We start from the raw sequence: 21,477 nt of genomic DNA on the forward strand, positions 1-21,477 counted from the left end.
CAGCCCACCTCACAAGGGTGTCAAGGTCCCTGTGGATGGCATTCCTTCCCTCCAGGGTATCAACTGAAGCACACAGCTTGGTGTCATCAGCAAACTTGCTGAGGGCGCACTCAATCCCACTGTCCATGTCATCGATGAAGATGTTAAACAAGACCGGTCCCAACACCGATCCCTGAGGGACACCACTCGTTACTGATCTCCAGCTGGACACTGAGCCATTCACCACAACTCTTTGTGTGCAGCCATCCAGACAGTTCTTTATCCACCGAGTGGTCCATCCATCAAATTGATGTCTCTCCAATTTAGAGACAAGGATGTTGCTTTGCACAAGTCCAGGTAGATGACGTCAACTGCTCTACCCCTGTCCATCAGTTCTGTAGCCCCATCACAGAAGGCCACCAAATTGGTCAGGCAGGATTTCCCCTTAGTAAAGCCCTGCTGCCTGTCACCAAGCACCTTGTTGTTTTTCATGTGCCTTAGCATGCCTTCCAGGAGAATCTGCTCCAAGATTTGCCAGGCACAGAGGTGAGACTGACTGGTCTGTAATTCCCTGGGTCATCTGTTTTCCCCTTCTTGAAAATGGGGGTTATATTTCCTTTTTTCCAGTCATTGGGAACTTCACCTGACTGCCATGATTTTTCAAATATGCTGGACAGTGGCTTAGCAACTTCATTCGCCAGCTCCTTCAGGACCTGTGGATGGATTTCATCAGGTCCCATGGACTTGTGCACGTTCAGGTTTTTAAGATGGTCTTGAAGCAGATCCTCTCCTACAGTGGGCCCAAGGTCTTCATTCTCAATGTCCCTGGATCTGGCTTCCAAGATATGGGTCGTGTGGTCAGAGCTTTTGCCAGTGAAGATCGAGGCAAAGAAGTCATTAAGAACACTTTCCTAATAGCTTCCTGAGGGGGCCTATGTTGTCCCTAGTCTGTCTTTTATTTGCTATGTACCTATAGAATCCCTTCCTGTTATACTTAACATCCCTAGACAAGTTTAATTCTAACTGGGCCTTAGCTTTCCTGACCTGGTCCCTAGCTTCCCAGACAACATCCCTCTATTCTTCCAGGCTGCCTGTCCTTGTTTCCACCTTTTAGAAGCCTCTTTTTTCCCCTCAAATTTTCCTCAGCAGCTCCTTATCCATCCAAGGAGGTCTCCTGGCCCTCCTGCTGCACTTCCTTCTAGTTGGGATGCAACACTCCTGAGCTTTCAGTAGGTGATCTTTAAGTATCAACCAAGTCTTGGGCCCCCCTGCCCTCTAGGGCTATATCCCATGGAACCTTACTAAGCAGGTACCTGAAGAGGCCAAAGTCTGCTCTCTCGAAGTCCAGGGCAGTGAGCTTGCTGCACACTCTTCTCACTATCCTGAGGATCTCGAATTCGACTATCTCATGATTGCTGCAACCAAGGCTGCTCTGGAGTGTCACATTTCCAACCAGCCCTTCCCTGTTGGTGAGCACAAGGTGAAGCATGGCACCTCTCCTTGTTGGCTCCTCTATTACTTGCAGAAGGAAGTTGTCTTCCACACAATTGAGGAACCTTCTGGATTGCTTGTGCCAGCTACCATATCGTAGCTCCAACAGATGTCAGGGTGGTTGAAGTCCCATGAGAATAAGGGCCGCGAGTGTGAGGCTGTTCTATCTGTCTGTAGAGCGCTTCATCCAGAGACTCCTCTTGGTCAGGCAGTCTGTAACAGATCCCCACAGTAATGTCCCCCATCGCTATCCTCCCTTTAACCCTGACCCACAAACTCTCTGTGGATTGCTCACTTGTCCCCAGACAAAGTTCCATACTCTCCAGCCTATCCCTAACATAAATAGCAACTCCCTCTCCCCACCTGCCAGGCCTGTATTTTCTAAAGAGCCTGTAACTTTCCATTCCAACACTCCAGTCATAAGAGCCATCCCACCATCTTTCTGTGATGCCTATTATATCATACCACCGTAGACGTGCGCACAACTCTAATTCCTCTTGTTTGTTCCCCATGCTATGGGCGTTTGTATAGAGGCATCTGAGCTAAGCTCCAAATGAAGCTGGCTCATTGGCTGGAGCAGCTGGAATATCTCTACATTGCTCCGAGCATTTATTATAGGTGCTGGCAACTGAATGGGTATGTTGGGATGGAATGATGCCCCCTCCCCCAACACATGTAGTTTAAAGCCTCCTTGACCAGTCTGGCAAGCCTCCTACCAAAACTGCTCTTTCCCTTCTTTATCAGACCAGCTCCACCAGCCCCCACTAGACCTGGCCTACAAGCTTGGGTCCCATGCTCAAGACACCCAAACCCCTGACTATGACACCACCCTTCTAACCATTTATTAACCTGGCCAATCCTCCTAGCCTTTTTAAGGTCCTCCCCTGTACCCTGGAGAATTGATGAAAAGACTATCTGAGCTTTAGAGCCCCTAACCACCTCTCCCAGGGCTCTGTTCTTCTTTGTGTTCTCCAGTCTACTGCTATCTATATCAGTAGCACCCACACGGATCACTAGAAGTGGGTAGTAGTCACTGGGACTTACTAGAGCAGGCAGCCTCTCTGCAACATCCCTGATCCGTGCCCCTGGTCGCAATGCACCTCCCTTGAGACTGGGTCAGGCCGACAGATGGGTGCCTCTGTGCCTTTCAAAGTAGAGTCCCCTACTACTACGACCCGCCGCTTTTTCCTGGCAGCACCAGTAGAGATCTTTAGCAGCACATCACTCGGTTGTTCATGGTGCGAGTGCGTTTCCTCATGAGCCCCCTAGCAGAACTGCAAAGCAGTTCTGGGTGAGGACAACAGATTTAGGAGGAAGCCCCTCGCTTTTGCTTGTCCTCTGCCTCCTTTTTTTTGTTGTGTTTTTTTGTTGTTTTTTTTTTTTTGTTTTGTTTCCCAGCTTCCCGGGTTAACGGCCTCCTTCTTTCCTCCATGAGCTTCAGGGGACGCTCAAGGCCCCTGCACAGTTTGGGCCTGGAGCAAGCAGTCCTGCTTCCCCTCAGCTTCCCTGACATCTCGCAGCCTATTGACAGTATCCCGCAGCTCAGCCCCTGCTGCAGGAGCACCTCCACCAGGGAGCACCTAGTGCAGCCCTGCCCATTGTGCACCCTCCCCTCACCAGACCAGTGCCGGCACTCTCTACACCCCGAGCTCTGCACTGCAGCCTCCCCTCTCACCGCCTCTGTCTGGGTGCCTACGCTGCCACCGCCGGGGCAGCCAGAACAGAGCTCCCGGACCGGACCCTGCTCATACGACAGTGCTCACCAGCCCGCTCGCCTGCCCGCGCAAACTGCCTCCACCCGCCCTGTTTGCCCGCCTCTGCTCGCCCGCGCTCCCTGGGCAGGTTTTTACCCCCTCAGGGCTGGTGCCGCTGCTCCTGGCTCCGCCCCCTGTGAGTCCCTGCTCGCCTCAGCTGAGCTGCCGGCTCCTGGGCAGGTCCTGTCGAGGACTCGAGGCTCCCTGGGTGTCTCTCGCCGCTCTGAGGTGAGGCTCCTGGACGCTGATCTCCTCCCGCCCCGGTGCTGAAGGCGTCCTCCCTCGAGCCTCTCACCTCATCAATTGACCACGGGCATTGAACACTGAACATACTGAGCATTGTTAAGTTTGGCTTTGTGGTGGGCTCTGATTAGAGCACTGAAGTTCTCTCCTCAGCATTTAGATAATATTAAAGGAAAACGATATCCCTTTATTTTTTCTTTTAAGCATTTATTTAATTGTGATTACACTTAGCACTTAAATTTCTCAATGCTATCTGCATCTGGCTCCCAAGTAATTTGGGGTCATGTATGATAATTTGGATCCATTCTGTGTTGTTTATGAGGTGGTACTTCATTTATGGCCCTCTGAAAAAAAAACCAAATGTGTTAGACTTAATGTGCTGGGAGTGGAATAATTTGAAAACATAATGGAAAAATAAATATTTAACTGAAAATAATAATGTGTCTTTGTTTCCTGCCCTGTACAAAGTTAGCTCTGTTTTAATAGTGGTGCCTTAGGTGTTATTTTTTTCTTTCTCCTTTGATTCTTCTCGCTTGTAAAGGTGGATTTTGGTTTGATACGTAACAGCTGGAGAATATAGTGAAAATGATCTAGTTGAAAATGTCCCTGGGCATTGCAAGGGGTTGGACTAGATGACCTTTGAAGGTCCCTTCCAACACAGACTATTCTATGATTCTATGAAACAAATTGCTTTTAAGATTCTTTTTTATATAAAAAACAACCAAAGATATTTTAGAGTACTAACTTATAATTTATGTATTTAAAACCTTCTAAAAGAGATTCTCAAAGCTGCTAATACCATTGTACTTTTAACTTTCGTTTTTGCTTCATCTGCATCGAATCATCTTTTGCTACTTAAAACAGAAATTGGGTTTATTGAAACATTTCAGTTCTGATTATTTTTTAATAAAGATGAAGAAGTCTAACCTAATGAAATCACTGGAATGAAATGAGAAAAATTTAAAAAATTAATAAGCTGAAGACTTGAAGATTTTATTAAGTCACATTTGGCTGTATGTTTCTCTGTGTGTACCATCTTGAATCAGTAGGGTGAGAAAGATGCCTTGTAAGGAATGACCTCGGCACCCTTAGTCACTTTTTCTGTTCCATTTCCAGAAGGGCTCCTGGAAATTCACTACCAATAGTTCTCGTGTGTGTAACACTGACAGTGATCATGAAGCCTTGGTTTGAGGTGAGCAGTAGGGCTGAATTCAGATTTTCTTTCTCCCCTTAGCTCAGGCCTGTAAATACGTTTTGCAGAGCACGTGCACGTCTGTCAGTCAGTCTGCCAGGCATCTGTGAGACATCATAATGTACAAGCAGCTTTATGATCTATGAGTTTGTAGAATATTTCATACTCAGAAATAAAATGCTTCCTGCTTCCATGCAGGTGATCAGATAATTCAGTGTTACACGGTGTGGGTGTATTTGTAGTATTAAAACACGCAGTTTGTAACTTGCTTTGCAAGTCTTGAGTCCGATGTGGCATGTTCTTTTAATATAGTGTCTGAACCCCACTCTGCATGTAGTTCTGCCTGGAATGTTTCAAGCTCCACTCTTATTCCAATGACCTTGTCCTTGCTGATGAGCCTATGGTCTTCCAGCGCTGCCTTTTATTTTCACTGTAACAGGTGAAGCAATTCCTAGAAGGACTTTAACAGTGCTCCAGCTGCTGCTCCTCCCAGCTTCTGCTTGACTCTGTTAATTGCTCTGTGCATCCCTCTTCTTATCCATATGCTTCGAATTTGGAGCCTGCATATCCATCTCATTCATAGGCACAAACCACCCTAATAGGAGAGATGCCCTCTCCCTCCCCTCTTCCTTGCCAAGTTCAGATCTCTTTCAGTCTTCTTTTTCCTATCTCCTAATGGCCTCTCAGCATCTAGATTTCTAGGCGTGAAAGAAAAGTGTGCTTTCCTAACTCAGCCAGAGATGACAGCCGGATACCACTGTGATGAGCGTCGTAAGGAGCGTTTAGATCTCTAGAATGTATGGGCCCCATTGTAATTATCCATGCAATTTTCTTGCTTTCACTCCTTCTGTTTTGTTATGAACTTTTTAGCAGCAAACCATTTCTACCAGTGCACAAACCGTGACATCACATGACATTGACTCGACTCAAACCAGAAGATTTTTGTGCCAAGGTTGTATCTTTGTATCATTACTTCATTGTATCTCTGTGAAAATTTTAATTTCACGCCCTGCGGACTTCACTGTCTCTGTGCACTCTGCTGGTGTTGTTGCATACAAGGGTAAGTCCCTGGGTCACATTCATTTTGTAGTGTGGTGTTTTGGGTTTGTTTTTAAAGTAAGAGTTCTGTTTCCTTTGAGAGATCTCACTGCAAGGTTAGCTGGGGATTGCTGCCAGGAAAATATTTGCAGGCTTAAAGTGAAAGTACTGTGAAAATATTTTTCCTAAGTTTCTTACAGTGTGGCTGTGATCATCTTTTTGGAGAAAAAAAAAAAAAAAAGTGTGTGGAAGTTTGTGCCATGATATATTTGTACATGAATAGATGCAAGTGATTTGGTAAAACGTGTGCGGATGAGAGGAAAAACCCATGTTCAAATATGTCATCAGGTTTCCCATATATTCTGGTTTTAATGAGTTGCAAGCCTTTCTGAGCAGAAGCCCTTGGTTAAGGTTTGGATGGATTCATGGAGATTCCTGGTTTGCAGGCACTGGTATTTTAAGCTTCCCTGGTTGTTCCATGCCTGTACTGTATGGGTAAGTCAGAGTCCAGTCCTTGCTAGTCAGTCTTTGCTCTTTTGACATATGTTCTCCATGAGGTTTAATGTGTTGATAAAGGGAAATACCCTCCTATGAAGTCATAGGATAGCTGAGGTTGGGAGGCATCTCTGGAGATCATCAGTGTAGGGTCCGCTGGAGCAGGCTGCTCAGGGCTGTGTCGTGTCATGTTTTGAATATCTCCAAAGATCGATATTCTACAGTCTGTCTGGCCAGTCTGTCCCAGTGTTTAACCACCTATGTAGCAATAAAGTTATTCTACTTCCATTTGAATGGAATTTCTTGTATTTCAGTCTGTGCCTCTTACCTCTTGTCCTTTCACTGGGTATGACTGAGAACACTGTGGCTCCATCTTCTTTCATTTCTTAATCAAGTATTTATTCACAGAGATCACTCTGAGCTGCCTTTGCTCCAAGCTGAACAGCCCCAGCTCTCTCAGTTGTTTCTATCATGTCACCTACTTCAGTTTCTTACTTATCTTCATTGCTGTTCACTGTTCTCCAGTGTGTTGTACTAGAGATTCCAGCACTGGACACAGCAGTCGAGCTATGTCCCACCAGTGCTGAGTCAAGAGGAAGCATCACCTCCCTCAATCTGCTGGCAGTCCTGGCCTTTGCTGGCTTATGTTCAGTTTTTTACCTACCAGGACAGTGAGTGTCCAGGTCCTGTTCTGCAAAGCTACTTTCTAGCCAGTAAAATGTGGCATGTGCTGGTACCTGGGGCTATTCTCCACTCTCTTCCCCCATGCAGGACTTCATGTTTCCCATTGTTGAATGTTGTGAGATTCTTGTGGGCCCATTTCTCCTGCCTGTTGATTTCCTTCTTTGTCCACTCTTTTGCCCTCCTCAGCCTCAAACATATTCAGAATAATAAGGGAGTGAGACATAGCATCAGTCTGTTGAGCAGTTCAGTGCCCTGCCTTATTTTGTAGTGTATCAGTGACCTTATGTAGTTTCTAACAGCAACATGGACTGTCCACAGGTGTATGGTTATCGAAAAACAATCCTGCAGAGCCCGAGATCATCTTTGCTAGTTACTGCTGGGAATGAACAAACTAAAATTTCACTTCCCTGCCCATCTGTTCAGCAACCAAAAGCAGGTAATTTATCTCAGTGGGACACCTACCACCTGTGTAAATTCTTTGAAAGAGGTTGTTAGCGTGTGATGGCTACAGCCAAGGGACATCAGGCCTCAGCGCCTTGTACTCCGTGCTTTACTGCTGCTTTTTTCTGTAGGGTGCCTTCTAACTTTGTACTTGCACAGTGTCAAGCCTATTCAGTGCCTGTGTCCCTATGAAGCTTACAACAACTCTACCCGCTTTGCCACACGGCTCCTTGCCAGCAGTTGCCCCTCTTTGACATGCTAAACCAGGCACCACCGACATGCTGTACTTTTTTTTACAGCTACTGTTTTATCTCGGTGGCTCCTCTTGAATTATGTATCCTCATCTTTGATGTATGAAATCTCAGCTGATTTAAAGATTACCCCAGAGAGTTCAGCACACCTGGAAATGAATGGAGCAGCAGATAGTCCCAACCCTTCCACACAGAGTGCTGAGGAGGAAGTTTTACAGCAGTTGGGTACTGGAATGCAATTTTTGTGAGAGCGTTGTTTCTTCATGTAAGGCCTGTGCCCAAGCAATCAATACCTTGGGGTGCCAGGTATTTGAGCTCAGTTGCAGTGTTTCTTCTCATACAAATTGGAGTAAGTTCTAATAAAGAGAGGCCAAAAGGGAGGTTGTGGGCTGTTTTCAGGCAAGGCATCAAGGGTTTCACTAGATAAGGTACCCAAAATTGTGTGTGTCTGTCTTTGAGAGGTGCATGGAAGAGAGCAAGTGAATGCAAATCTGGCTGAAAAGCAGTTGCTATCTGATGTGGGGGTTCTGTATAGCTATGAAGGAAAAAAAAAACAAGCAGCTGAGCATAAACTACATATAATGTCAGCAAGATGCAGAATCATAAGGCTTGTAAAGCTTAGGTATTGCAGCATACTTCAGTTTCTTCAGTGAGTGTTGTGGTCACTCTGCTCCCTGCAGAAATTGGACTTCAGATGAGCTGCAAGATCCTATTCACCTTTCTTATGCTGACGTAGCTAGCGTAAAAGATGATGACCACGTACTATGTCATTAGCATTAACTAAGTGATACCAATTAAAAGCTGAGAGCAACAAGCAGAGCTCAAGTTTGTGGTTTGCAGTGTGTCCAGAAAAATGTTTTTTTTTGCAAGGCAAAGTATATCCATTCTCTATATTTTGGCTGTTACTATATCTTAATTTTAATCCTCTGGATTTCTAGGCAGTTTCAACCTATTAACTCCCCACCACACCATCCTGTAAAACATCCTTTTCTCTTCTAACTCTCCTGCTACGCACTGAGAACAGCAAGGCATTTTTTCCCCTAGTAAGTGTTGTTTTCAGAGTCAGGCATCTGACTGAACACTTTCTTCTTACTACATGGTGACTTCTTCCCTTTCTCTTTTCCTCCATGTTCCTTACCAAAGAACGGCTCGTACAAGCACAGGGGCTATCATCATGGCCTTGCTGTCACAGGGATCAGGAGCGGGGAGATGTGTGCATGTACATCTGGAGTGTAATTCTGACTGATGGGTTCTTACCATGTTTGCCAAGTCCATCCATCCAATTGTCTATTTCTGTTTTGAAGACCAAGCAACCATAAAGTTGAAAACCGTGTTGTATTTTTGGAATCTGAAATTTCAGACAATGCATTTATGAATTATTTATGGGGAATGTGTTTTCAGTAATGTGCAGCATAAAATGAAATGAATGCGTATCCATACTTGCCCTGAACTCTCCAAAGTACATGCTAATAAACAGAATGATAACCTACCATCACTTCTGCCCTTTAAGATTTACGGTGCAAGCACTTTTTTATGTGGTTTAATTCAAGTCAGTTTGTCAACTTAAAGCTCTAATGTTTTGTTTTAAAGTACAACTTGATGAGTGATTTTCTATTGCTTAAAGAAACCTAACAGCTTCTTCCCCCCCTATTTCAACCAGAGTTAGTGTCTGTAAATTTTTCTAGTCATGCTGGCATACAGCCACTCTAAATTATGCTTTAATTCACGATTAGAAGAAAGTGGCAACTGTGCAGAGCAGCAAACCTTTCATTTAAAATGGCCATTATACAAGATCATGATTCTACAGAATGATTAAGATATTGAAGAATAATTAAGATATCTTTAGGGTTTTGGCCATTTAGAAGTGCTGGGCTTATTTAATTTTTTTTTAAACCTCCCTGGAACAGCTTTTTCTATAATGACAGTAATACAGAACTCTGTATTATCACAACTTGGTGTTTACTGGTATTTGAATTGTCTAATGGTAACTTATTTTCACTGATATAGCTGACAGGGCACAGATAATTAAGAAACAGAAGAATCTGAGTGTTAGATTTTGCTATTAAACACTCCATGCCACAGCAGAAGAAATTAAGCTGACAAGCAGGAGAGGAAGAATCATATAGATCCACATGGAAGAGCTGGTGTTTAGGTACAGTAATTGACTGTATGTAAAATATTTCGCTAGGAGAGGAAAAAAAGAAAAGCATAAAATAAATTATTTCCAAGCATCTCATTTTGAGGGTGTAAAAAAGAGAGCTTGCAATATCTATTCACCCCGACACAACAAATGGCAGCAGGCAGGGAAGAAACCCAGCCCCAGTAAACCAGTGGCAGAACTTCCATTGGCTTCCACGGGGTCATGATTCCACCCCAATATATACTTAAAACTGCCGCAGTCCGATTTTGCTCCTCTGCTCAATGAGGTTTTAAATCTTGCATGGCTAGTAGCAGTTCTTGCCACAATGGTTAGAAAGTCAATGAAAGCTCACAGTTCAGTAGCTAAATGACAAGTTAAGAAACTTTGGAATCATAAAATGGTTATAAGTGCTTGACCTAAAACTATACAGATCTCCCAATGACTGTACAGTTGAAGCAAAAAGTTGATTTATTATCTGGCAGGCTGGGAATTTGGACTGAGCGTGTGAAGAAAGATGGATTGCTAATCCATGTAAATGGTGATGGTCTTTGCAAGCTCTGTGTGGTAGGGTTTTTTCCCTCCTAGGACATGCCTCTTGTTGTGTTGTTCTTACTTAGTACCCACAAAGTTGTAAACAGTGTACAGTGCGTAAGGTATTCCCAGCTTTGCTAAAAACACACAAGGAAATAGAGATGAAACAGGGAAAAGATGTCAAAACTGAAAAAAAAAAAAAAGACTGTCAGAGAGGAGGAGCAGAGTTGTGCTGACTTACATATGCAACCCTTTGTCAGAGGCTTTAGTACATTACAAAAGAAAAAGCACAGTTTTAAAGGTGATTCATTGAATTAGAGTTTGCTTTGAGGGGCAAGATGCTTGGGGACAAACTTGTAAGATTAAAAATTGAGAAGAAAGGTTGTTAAGGCGGGAGAGTGGGGGGATGAGGTATGGCAGCAAAGATGATGACAGCTTAGTTTTGGCCCAGAACAATAAAGGGTGAAGATCTTGCTGAAGATGCGCTGTGATGACAGAGTGCTTAAAGGGAATAAAAGCTAAGCGTGCTCTGAAGTGCAAAGTTATTATGTAATATCACAGCAGAATCAGGGCCCTAGGTGCTGTACATACACCGAGGTTCATTTTCTGATCTGAAGGGCTTTCAGACTTGATGAGACAGAGATGGGTGTGGGAGGGGAGGGAAGGACAATACAAACAGAGTGATTGCAGAGGTGGTTGTTAAACTCTGTGGTAGTTCAGTGGTTCTGTAATTTCTTTCTTTTGTACTGAAACTTCATTCTAAATTATTCTTGTCACTGGCAGATCTGATTTAAAAGGTTTCTTTACTTACCAGAGCTTGTGTCTTTGTTCACCCTCCCCCTTGTAGAATTATTACAACTGCACTTATGCCAGTTCAGCTCCCTGCAGCCATACCTTAAAATAAATTATCTGGGGTGGGTATTTTTGCTGTTGTTTTTATTTTAGCTACTAAAAGCACACAGAGAAAAGTATAAAATTAAGAAGCCCTTTCAGTTGTATTTGACAGGTTTGTAACATAGCAGCAGGGTCTGAGCAGAAGTCCAATAAGAAAATAATAGAAAAATCTTAGTTACCAGGAGCAAATAGGTAGGATAACTGAGGATTGGGAGCATTGAGATGGAAGTGCGGAAAGGTGAGGAAGGCAGGTGTTGGTCTCTGACAACTGAATAAGTGAAAATGGCCTGTTTGTGTAGCAAGGAGGAATGAGAACAGCAGTAACTCCTATTTCAGTAATGACAGCTGGTTGGGTGCTATCATAGGTGAAGCCAGGGTGAAAACTGAGGAAGAAAAATCTCTTACCAGCCCTGCCTTAGGGCAGAAGTTTTTTTAGATGCTGTTGCTGTATCCTTTAGTGCATTGGCTCTGCTTGGTATGCAGGTGGCCAGGGGCAAACCAGCAATGCTCAGCCCCTTTCAAGACCAAATTCGCATTAGCTATTTACTGCTGTTTATCACACTAGGGAGGGAGAGTTGTCCCATAACGCTGCCAAGTACAGGTCATTTTGGTTAGCAAAGGCATGATGTTGCTACTCAATTCTGCTGCTTCTCTCCTGTGTGAAGGCTGTAATCTCAGGTGCCGTTTTCCACAAGATTTAGTGATAACTGTTAGTAACCCCACAAAATGAGGCATGGGGCTCATAGGTGTTGTAGGTCTTGCAACAAACAGCAGTGTGTTGTGGTGTGGTGTATCAATACATACAAATGAGAGAGGGACCTGCGGAGCCATGAAGCTGCAGCAAAAAGGCTGTTGCCACCTGAGTCTGTGCAGATAAGCATTGTGTGAGTGCTGGAGGGAGCTGATGTTCTCCCTGCTCCTGTGTAACCCCACCAAGTGAATATGATGCTCATTTCTCGGTGATCACTTTCTGGAAAGATACTGTCAAAGAATGGAGGAGCACGGCAAAAGCTGTTGGTATGCTAGAGGTATTGATTTACAAGGGAAGATTAACATATGTGTGGCTCAGATTGAGACTGGAGCAGAAGGTAGAGATGTAATATTGTTCAAATACTGTTGGAGTATTTGCACCAAAGAAGGAGACATTTCTTAGTACGATGCCAGATCTTTAGCTATAATTAATAGTGTGAAGCTGGGAGGAGGAAAATCCTCTGTGTTTATCTCTAGCTGACTATCAGAAACATGTTCTTGTTTGTGACACACACCTTTTCCTCTACCAAACTCCCAAGCAAAAATTCATGGAACATTTGTGGCACTTTCCATGCTCTCCTATTCTCCTCAGTTGTATGTTATAACTTTCCCACTGGACTTTGACTGACCTGTTTAGACTGTGTGCTCTTTTGGATGGCTCTTACAAGTGGTGGTAAAGTTGGTCCCCTTGATCCTGATCAAGGCCCTTTAGGTTATACCACAGCCTATAAATAAGTAATAATGTAATGATAGTGTTAGATATATTTGGCTGTGGAATGGCTTCCCAAAGAGAATAACGAGAGGCTGATTGTTAGCAACAAATGTGAGGAAGCACACTGTAGGGAACGGTTCTCTGTCAGCAGGGAGATGACTGGATGGTCTAATAAGTCTTTTCTTTCTCTAGGTTATGATTCTGTGAATACTGCCTCGGAGAGTTCTCTAAAAGTCTCTGATACTGTAAGCTCTCTATTATGTGGGTGTGGGTTTTACAGCACTCCAGGAGGCTCTTGCTAAGGACACTGTGTAAATATATTCTGTTTTACATTGTGTGATGTATTTTAAATAAAAGGCTTAGATCTTTTTTTAATTGCTTTGAAATATTCTGCAGTCTGATCTTTTTCTTTAAGAATTAAGAAACTTTTGAGATGCCTTTGGAAAATACAGACCCGTTACAGGCAAGAAGTATGTCCTTACCTTGAGTTAGTTTAACTACATATATAACACTGTTGAATTTGCCTCCTTCTGTATCCCACAGTGAAGTGTTTGCTCTGAGTCTCAGCCTGGATGAAAATAAAATGGGAGTCTTAGGCCAACTGGCACAATCTCTTTGTCTCTGTTTCTTAATTTAATCTTGTTCATTCTCTCGATGTTTTAACCTCAAGAATCACTCTTCTCTCTGTTCTTGTTTTGGTTTTGGCATCCTGAGAGTCAGTATGTGGGAATATCCCTCAGGAGTGTGTTTAGGTCACCGAAGATGCAGTTTGCACATGAAAGGCAGGGTCTGCTATCATAGAATTAACTAGGTTGGAAAAGACCTTTAAGATCATGAAGTCCAGCCATTAGCCCAGGACTGCCAAGTCCACCATTAACCCGTGTCACTAAGAGCCTCGTCTACTCATCCATCACTTCCCTGGGCAGCCTGTTCCAGTGCCTGAGCACCCTTTAGGTGAAGAAATTTCTCCTAATATCTGACCTCCCCTGGTGCATCTTGAGGCCATTTCCTCTTATCCTATCAATTGTTATTTGGGAGATGAGACCGACCCCACCTCACTGCAGCCTCCTTTCAGGCAGTTGTAGAGAGTGATAAGGTCCCCTTCTGAGCCTTCTCTTCTCCAAATTAACCCCCCCTTACACTCCGGTCCCTCAGCCGTTTCCCATCACACTTGTGCTTCAGACCCTTCTCCACCTCCATTGCCCTTCTCCGGCCCCATTCCAGCACCTCAATGTCTCTCTTGTAGTGAGGGGCACAGAACTGAACACAGGATTCGAGGTGCAGCCTCACCAGTGCTCAGTGCTGGGGGATGACCACTGCCCTGGCCCTGCTGCCACACTATTGCTGGTACAGGCCAGGATGCTGTTGGCCTTCTTGGCTTCCTGGGCACAAGCTGCTCATGTTCAGCTGTGTCAGTCAGCACACCTAGGTCTCTTTTCATGAGCAGTTTCCAGCCACTCTTCTCCAAGCCTGGAGCGTTGCATGGGGTTGTTGTGGCCCAAGTGCAGGACCTGGATCTGATCCTGGTTGAACCTCATACCATTGACCACAGCCCATGGATCCAGCCTGTCCAGATGCCTATGCAGAGCCTTCCTACCCTCCAGGAGATCAACACTTCCGCCTAACTTGGTGTTGTCTGCAAATGAGGGTGCACTTGATCCCCTCTTCCAGATCATCAGTGAAGATATTAAACAACACTGGCCCTAACACTAGGCTGTGAGACACCACAAGTGACCAGTCACCACTAGATGTAACACCATTTACCACCATTCTTTGGGAGCTGGCTTGTGACCTTTCAGGGAATGATTGCAAAGTCAGCTGCTCTTTCTCAGCTTTCATTTGCTATCCAGCTAGTCTCTTATGTTTGTTGGCATGTTTATCTCACGTGGGCTATACTCATACACCTTGGAGGGAGAGAAGAAAGAATCTGAGACATCAGCTCAGACCTATGTATTGTGAGTCCAGAAATCTGGTGACACAAAGAGGATCCAGTGACATAGTATTTGGATTTTCAGAAGTCCTTTGGCGAGGTTCCACACCAAAGGTTGTTAAAGAAACCATGTTTCTGCAGGAAAAGTCCTTATGGATTTACTGCTGATTAAATGATAGCAGGCAAAAGTACTTAATATTAATTTTTCATGATGCAGAAGTGCGGTCCCCCTTTAGCCCACTGACCTGGGTCTTCATCACTGACCTGGAGCAAGAAGTAAATAGCAAAATCTCCTGGGTCACATAGTAAATGTGGGTTATACTAAGTTCTTTCAGACAGCTGAATGCCATGTCAATAGGAAGAAACTCCAAAAAGGCAGCAAAACTGAGTTAACGGAAATGTAATTTACTTTTGGTCTTACCTCTCATGAAAGACAGTGGAAGCTAGAGAAAGGTGCACAGGACAATTAATTTGATCAAGGAGAGTGAAGCAGCTGCTATATAATGAGACCAAAAAGCTATGACTTTGGACAGGAAAAGACTGAGTGAGAAAATGAGGGTTTGCAAAATTGTGGAGCTGGTGGATAAGTTGGATGTGGCACTGTTTTTCACCAGGTCCCACCACATGGGAGAGGCTAACTGCAGTCAATTCTTGAAAAGCACTTGATGGCACTAACAGGGTTTCAGATTAAAAGAAAACAGAAGTATTTCAGTAGTGATGAACTTCCTATCACAGGGCATTGTGGAAGCAGCAGGTTGAGAAAGGAATAAGGCAAGTTTATGGACAACAGGTTGGTATATGGATGTTGAAAGGACAAAGCACGGAGGTGCCTCTATCATCCCTAATGCAATAATAGTGGATGCAAAAATAAAGATGGCAAAAAGTGGTTATGAGTATTTAATTTGGGTAGAGTTCTGCCCTTCACTCATAGAGCTTGCTTTAGCTCAGGGGTGGGGATCAATCATCTCAGCTGTTTTTTCCAAATAACCCCTGGTTGTATCACTAGTATGATCAAAATCAAAAAGGGATTTGATATGCCTTATAGTAACAATAAGCTTAGTTTCATTTTGTGTAGAATGGGTCTGTTCCCTACCCCTTGAATGTGTTTTTAGCTGTATTTAGCATTTCTAAAGTGCTTGGAGTCAGGCGGTGTTTTATGAATACAGAATAGCGTTAGGCTTTGTACTTAGGCACAATACTGTACCATATTTCAAAGCCAATTCATGTAACATTAGTAAATCACTTTGAACTTTATGTTGAAAATATAAGCAGTAGTATAAAAATAAACCTTTTTATTTCCTCTGGTATATACAGTTAAATAAAGTAAGCCTATACAGCTGCTAATCTCCAAAAATGTATTGCCAGTATGCTTTGTTGAAATGCCATCACCTTGCAGAAGAGACGTTCTGTGTGTTTTGTACACATTTATGGTTGGAAAAATAAATTTTCAGAGACTGTAAATGAAAAGATATCTCTGAACATAGTGATCAAATAATATCTGACACTGCTTGTTTAAAGAAATATGCATATATCTCACCACCAGAATATTTATGACTCTAATAAGTTTAGTTATTTTGCCCTATGGGGAAATTCCTGCTCCTCCAAATATCAGACTTGTTTGGGGTTGTGCTGTTTTTTCATGAAGGAACAAATGATACTATTAGTTAAATGGGACTGCGCAATATGAAAATACAGAAGTGCAGCTTAAAAATTGAACAGCATGTAAGAAATATAATATATTTTACCAGCAGTGGGAAATAGACAAACATTAAAAATTCAATGATATATCCCAAATATCTAAATAAATAAATAAACAAACATTGCTGTTCAACCGATTGATGTGAGAATGCTCGGTGGTTACCTTCAAGAGCACCATTCTCTCTACTATCCTTTGCAGTAATGAGTTCTGTGCATTACTTTTGCATAATCTGACCATTTTTTTTTTAGGTACTGTACGTTGTGGCACTGTCTGAACTCTGATTTCCTAGCAGGTTTTATTAGGAAGAATACCAAGTGGTTTCAGGTGATTTCTTAGCAACCATCCTGGGAATAAGTGGTCTTATGGTTCCCAGAGCAACAGCCACATTTGCTTGTTTGTCATAAAAATGCGAAAGCCTTACTTCCCATTCAATTTGGAAACACAGTGCAAAGTAAAATGCACCTGTAGATGTTCAGAGAGTTGTGTTCCTGCTGCACAGGCAGTGAAACAGCAATACTGTGGAAGGAAGGGTTTGGGTCTGTGCTAACTTGGGTTTGTTTTCGTGCTGTTTTCCTCTTTAAAACGTGAACATTTAATGAGGTGCTCTGAATTGTAATGCTTTATGATGTTTCCTGTTACTTTAGTGATGGACTACAAAACTCCTTTATATTATAGAATCATAGAATGGTTTGGGTTGGAAAGGACCTTAAGATCATTCAGTTCCAACCCCCTGCTATAAGCAGGGATGCCTCACACTAGACCATGTTGTCCAAGGCTCTGTCCAACCTGGCCTTGAACACTGCCAGGGATGGAGCATTCACCAGTTCTTTGAGCAGCCTGTTCCAGTGCCTCACTACCCTCAAAGGGAAGAACTTGTCCTTATATCTAACCTGAACTTCCCCTATTTCAGTTTAACTCATTACCTCTTGTTCTATCATTACAGTCTCTGACGAAGAGTCCCTCTCAGGCATCCTTGTAGGCCCCCTTCAGATATTAAGAGTTTGTAAATGCTATTAGACAGTTATTTAATTAGGAGCCAATGCTGAAAGTTTCTAATAAAATCTCCAAAAGCGCTTTAGTGGCAGAGGAGCCAAATTTTCAACAACCTGTATTAATTGTACAGAGGAGAGAAAGGGAATACTGTAACAGCACTGTGCAATGCCTGGCCAGGATGGACTTAACCACCCAGCTCACAATTCTGCACTGACCCAGTTACGCTGGCTTGATCCCAGTGGTACCTACCTCTCAGTTCATTACGGCTCCTCTCTGAGCAGTATTTGGAGTTTTACCTTCTACATTAAAAACAAAGGTCAAGCCTCTTCACTGAGAGAAGAGCTTCAAAGCTTACCTTGGTCTCTGTACTCCCATCTCTGTCCTATTGTTCATGGCCCTGCCTTCCTCATGCTTTGTACACTAATTCTTTTTGTCCCTTCTCCAGGTGGAATTTTTGGAGACTTTATGATACTTTCACTGAACTTGAGCTGTCCACATAGTTAGACTTCTAACCCAAACCTGTAGGCTTTTCAAGTTTTCTTCTCCCATGATGAAACATGCAGACTTTCAAGTTTATGAAAGTTAGATGAGAAAATATACATGGGGGAAGTTTCAAAACCAGGCTTAGAAAAGAGATTGTTTACCAGTCTGTTATGGAGGTGCTCACTGACTTTCCAGTACATTGGAAAATGTTCCAAAAAGCTGAATACAGACTGAATTACCACATCCTTAAAGGGACACGTGGCCCCCTCATTTTGCTTCTGTTGAGGGGGGAGAAAAAATTGAAGAAAATATGTGTAAGCATCTAGCAAAGATGGAACATTTGCTTGCTTGCTTGAACCAATACATGAGGGATTTCTCTGTGTGGCTTAACGTACAGTACTGGTACTTCTATGGAATGTTTGGGGAGTTTTTCTCCTTGGGAACCATGAGCAATAAGAGGGCAGCCTTGACTGTTAATTTGCATTAAAAGAACATTGGGTATTCACCAGCCAAGTTTGCCAGATCAGTTTTCCCATTTGACACACTCTGACTCTTGGGTGCCTGATCCTGCAGCTTTGACTTCACTAAAGCCATTACATGTCGTATTAATAATAATAATAATGAAGCCTGGCTTTACTTATGCATTTATTCAAATCGTGCAAGGAATACATATCCTGGTTTCAGAGAAAGTTGCATTTCAGGATTTGAGCATTCTGACTGTGTCTCTTTAAATATTTGGATACGAATAAATGGTGAGAAAATTATCTTTGCAAGCTTCAAACCATTCTAAGTCTACTGTGTTGCCTCCAGCCACATGCTGTCTGATGCTGCCTAGACAAACCAGGGCAAACCATTATCATGGGATTAAACACTAAATACCTGCAAGGAGCATTCTCTTTATCAGATAGCGCTCTGTTAGCAGAGTTCATTCACTTTATTGCATATATAACTGTGGTGTCAAATAGACTGATTTACAACACCTGGTCTTTTACATAATCTTTGCTATTTGCTGTGCTTGTAATCTGCCAAATCATTTAGCCTTCCTGATAGCAGAAATGCTGTAAAACTTAGATAAACTTGCAGAAGAAATGAACTCGAAGGTACTGCTGAAATCTAGGGCCTGCACGTTTGCTGTAAATGCACTGACTGGTTTGGTTTCCCCGTACCTAATCTGTGATTGAATGTGGCTGCTAGAGAAATTGAAATTTTATGATAGCACTAAAGTCAGAGGAGATAAGCATTTGTATGCTAGACTAGATTAATCTAAAAAGAAGTTTTAGGTGTGGCTAATGAAACCGGCGAATGTGTTAACTGGGTTTCTTCGGGGTTCAAAGCATCTGTGTATATCTATATAGAGTCTAGTCCAAAACTTTCTCTACGTGAGAAGTCTAATATAGCTATGTGATAGTTCTCACTATCAGTGCGGCTTACTCCATCTTAGGTTAGGGATATCTTTAAGGAGCCTTAGTTTTTAGAGGGTACTTTCTGAATACTAATGCAGGCAACAGACCACTCTAAAACGGGCTTGCTTGGGTGCCTAAAACCCCTGTGTCCTTCTGAAATGATTAGGGTGACTGTGAGGCATTATGTAGGGTTAGCCACTTACACGGTCCAACTGAAACAAAACAAAACTGTGGTTTCTTTGGTTTGAATCACGCATTTTTGGTGATGGGGGGTGATTTAAATAGATAATAGGAAGACATGTAGACAAGCTTTAAAAAGTGAAAAAGAAATCAGCAAAATGGGTTTCTGATTGGGTAAAATGCAAGTTAGTACATCCAAGGGAAAATAAAACAATCTATAGATAGTCAAATAGAGGAGAGAGCCCTGTGCGGCAGTAGTGTAGAGTCAGACTGTGTTAGAAATGATGCTAACCATCAGATTGGAAGAAACTGTAAGAACTGAAGGAAATGTAAGAGCTGGCTTTTGCAAGCAATCATAGCATGACTCCAGTGGTTGGCATTAGCGTCAATATTATCCCATCAGCACAACAGTACCACCTCCTTTGAGCTGAGGAAGTATATCAGTGTCTCAGACATAATTGAGTTACCTTGTCATGGCCAGTTTTTCTGATGATGCTGGGACATACTAGTCACTACTGGAGCTAATGAAGGATATTTTGCACAGAGTTGCTAATTTGAGGATAGAAGTCTTTTTGCCTGCTGGTGCTGCTTCATGGTGCTATTGGACAGCACAAGTGTTAACTCTGCCTCTGGGAGATACATTGGCCACTGCTAATCTTCCACATCAGTAAATTGATGTGAATGTTTGTACTGAAGAATTTTTCATCTCATCTGAGTTGAGGAACCTACCCAGCTGTCTCTAGTTGTTTAGCCTTCCTAGGCTCCCACTGTCCTGAAGGGAAAAACAGAGGGTTTTCTCAAAGCAGGAAACTGCTTGAGATGTTTCCTCATGCTGTGGATGAACTCCTTCTGCTTACAAGAGAGGGACCCTATGGAAACCAGCCAGTTACACTGATATTTTAGGTTGGTGAAGCATGTTCCCTGCATGTAATTCATTGAATGTGTGAATTATTTCAGAGTTGTGAACATTGGGCAGGTTGATGCTAACAACAGGATGGAACTTCAGGGTAAAACTCTTGAGTGATAGCTCTTAGACTGGAGAGCAGAATCCCTGGGGAAACAGTGGAAATGGTATTGTTTAAGACATTTAAAGTTAGACAGGAGAAAATATATTGTAATGATCAGTCCTGTGCTGGTATTTAGATCAGGTCTTGTCTTGTGTGAATATTAATAGGAAGTCTCTATCTGAAGTAACTACCATTATTCAGCATGTGTTACCACCTAACACTGGCTTGCAACCTTCCCCCACATCCGTACTCCCACTTAAAGGACAGCCTGAATAATGTTTAGCACCAGTGCTTTTTCTCTTGGTGCCTCAAGTGTTGATTTTGTATTGCCTTGCTTAGATTATATTCCTTCAGTGCTTCCACCAAACAGACTCCATATAGTGCACAGAGATTTACAGGAAGCACGTGTGGTTTGTGGCAATAATAATAAAATCTCCTGCTGTTTTCAAATCCCTGAGAAACTAAATCAAGTGTAGAGGTCTATTCAAAAAAGTGCAGCATGTGAATAAGTCACTTTACCATTACTTGTGTGGGTCTGCCTTGTACCTGTTCAGTGTATTTCACTGTCATATCTCTGAAGTCTGTCCTCAGTCTCTGGAGTGCGACTAAGACATTACACACCTCAAATGGAAAAGCTGATGAAACAACTTAAAATAACCTGAGCACCCATGCTTTGCTCGCCTCTTTTTTCACTACCTCTGTGTTGGTATTCCTCATAGGAACCCATACAGCAAAATTGGTTCTGTGCTAGTGGCCCCCATCAGACAAATGTAGGTCTAGTCTGAATTACAAAAGTGGGAAGACTGGATTGAATTCCTGTTGTAGTGCTGTGATGCTTAATGGAGCTCCATTTTCTTGGTGTGTTTCTGTAGGTGCGAAGACTGTCTTCTTAAAATGGTTGAAGCAATGAATCCATTATCTGCCTCAGGACACCTTTGCAGAGAATCTTATGACAGGAACAAAATGCACACGCCTCATCGTGTGAGCCACAGGCCATCATCGTCTTGGTACCAGACCCCTTGCAGCCCCAGAAGCAGAGCGGATGAGCTGGAGGAGATCCGGCTCCTCGAGGAGATTTTCTTCATTTGACATGCCTCATTGGTCTTTAATTTTTATGTCTTTTTAGGACCTCTTTATTGCTGATTTGTTTGTGTTAAAGTGCCATCTTTAAATTATTTGAGTGACAA

The 21,477-nt window shown here is 43.0% G+C and overlaps 1 long non-coding RNA gene across 1 annotated transcript; it reads left to right on the forward strand.

Moving 5' to 3' along the window:
- Window positions 1-7,199: 7,199 nt before the first annotated feature.
- Window positions 7,200-21,477, forward strand: LOC134159424 (uncharacterized). The gene is made up of 2 exons (XR_009963146.1): window positions 7,200-7,312; window positions 21,163-21,477. It is a non-coding gene; the product is annotated as an uncharacterized LOC134159424 (long non-coding RNA).

The sequence above is a fragment of the Pezoporus occidentalis genome, unplaced genomic scaffold (assembly GCF_034315485.1).
Source record: "Pezoporus occidentalis ecotype Australia unplaced genomic scaffold, CSIRO_AGI_Poc_V1 ctg146, whole genome shotgun sequence".
NCBI classification, from domain to species: Eukaryota; Metazoa; Chordata; class Aves; order Psittaciformes; family Psittacidae; genus Pezoporus; species Pezoporus occidentalis.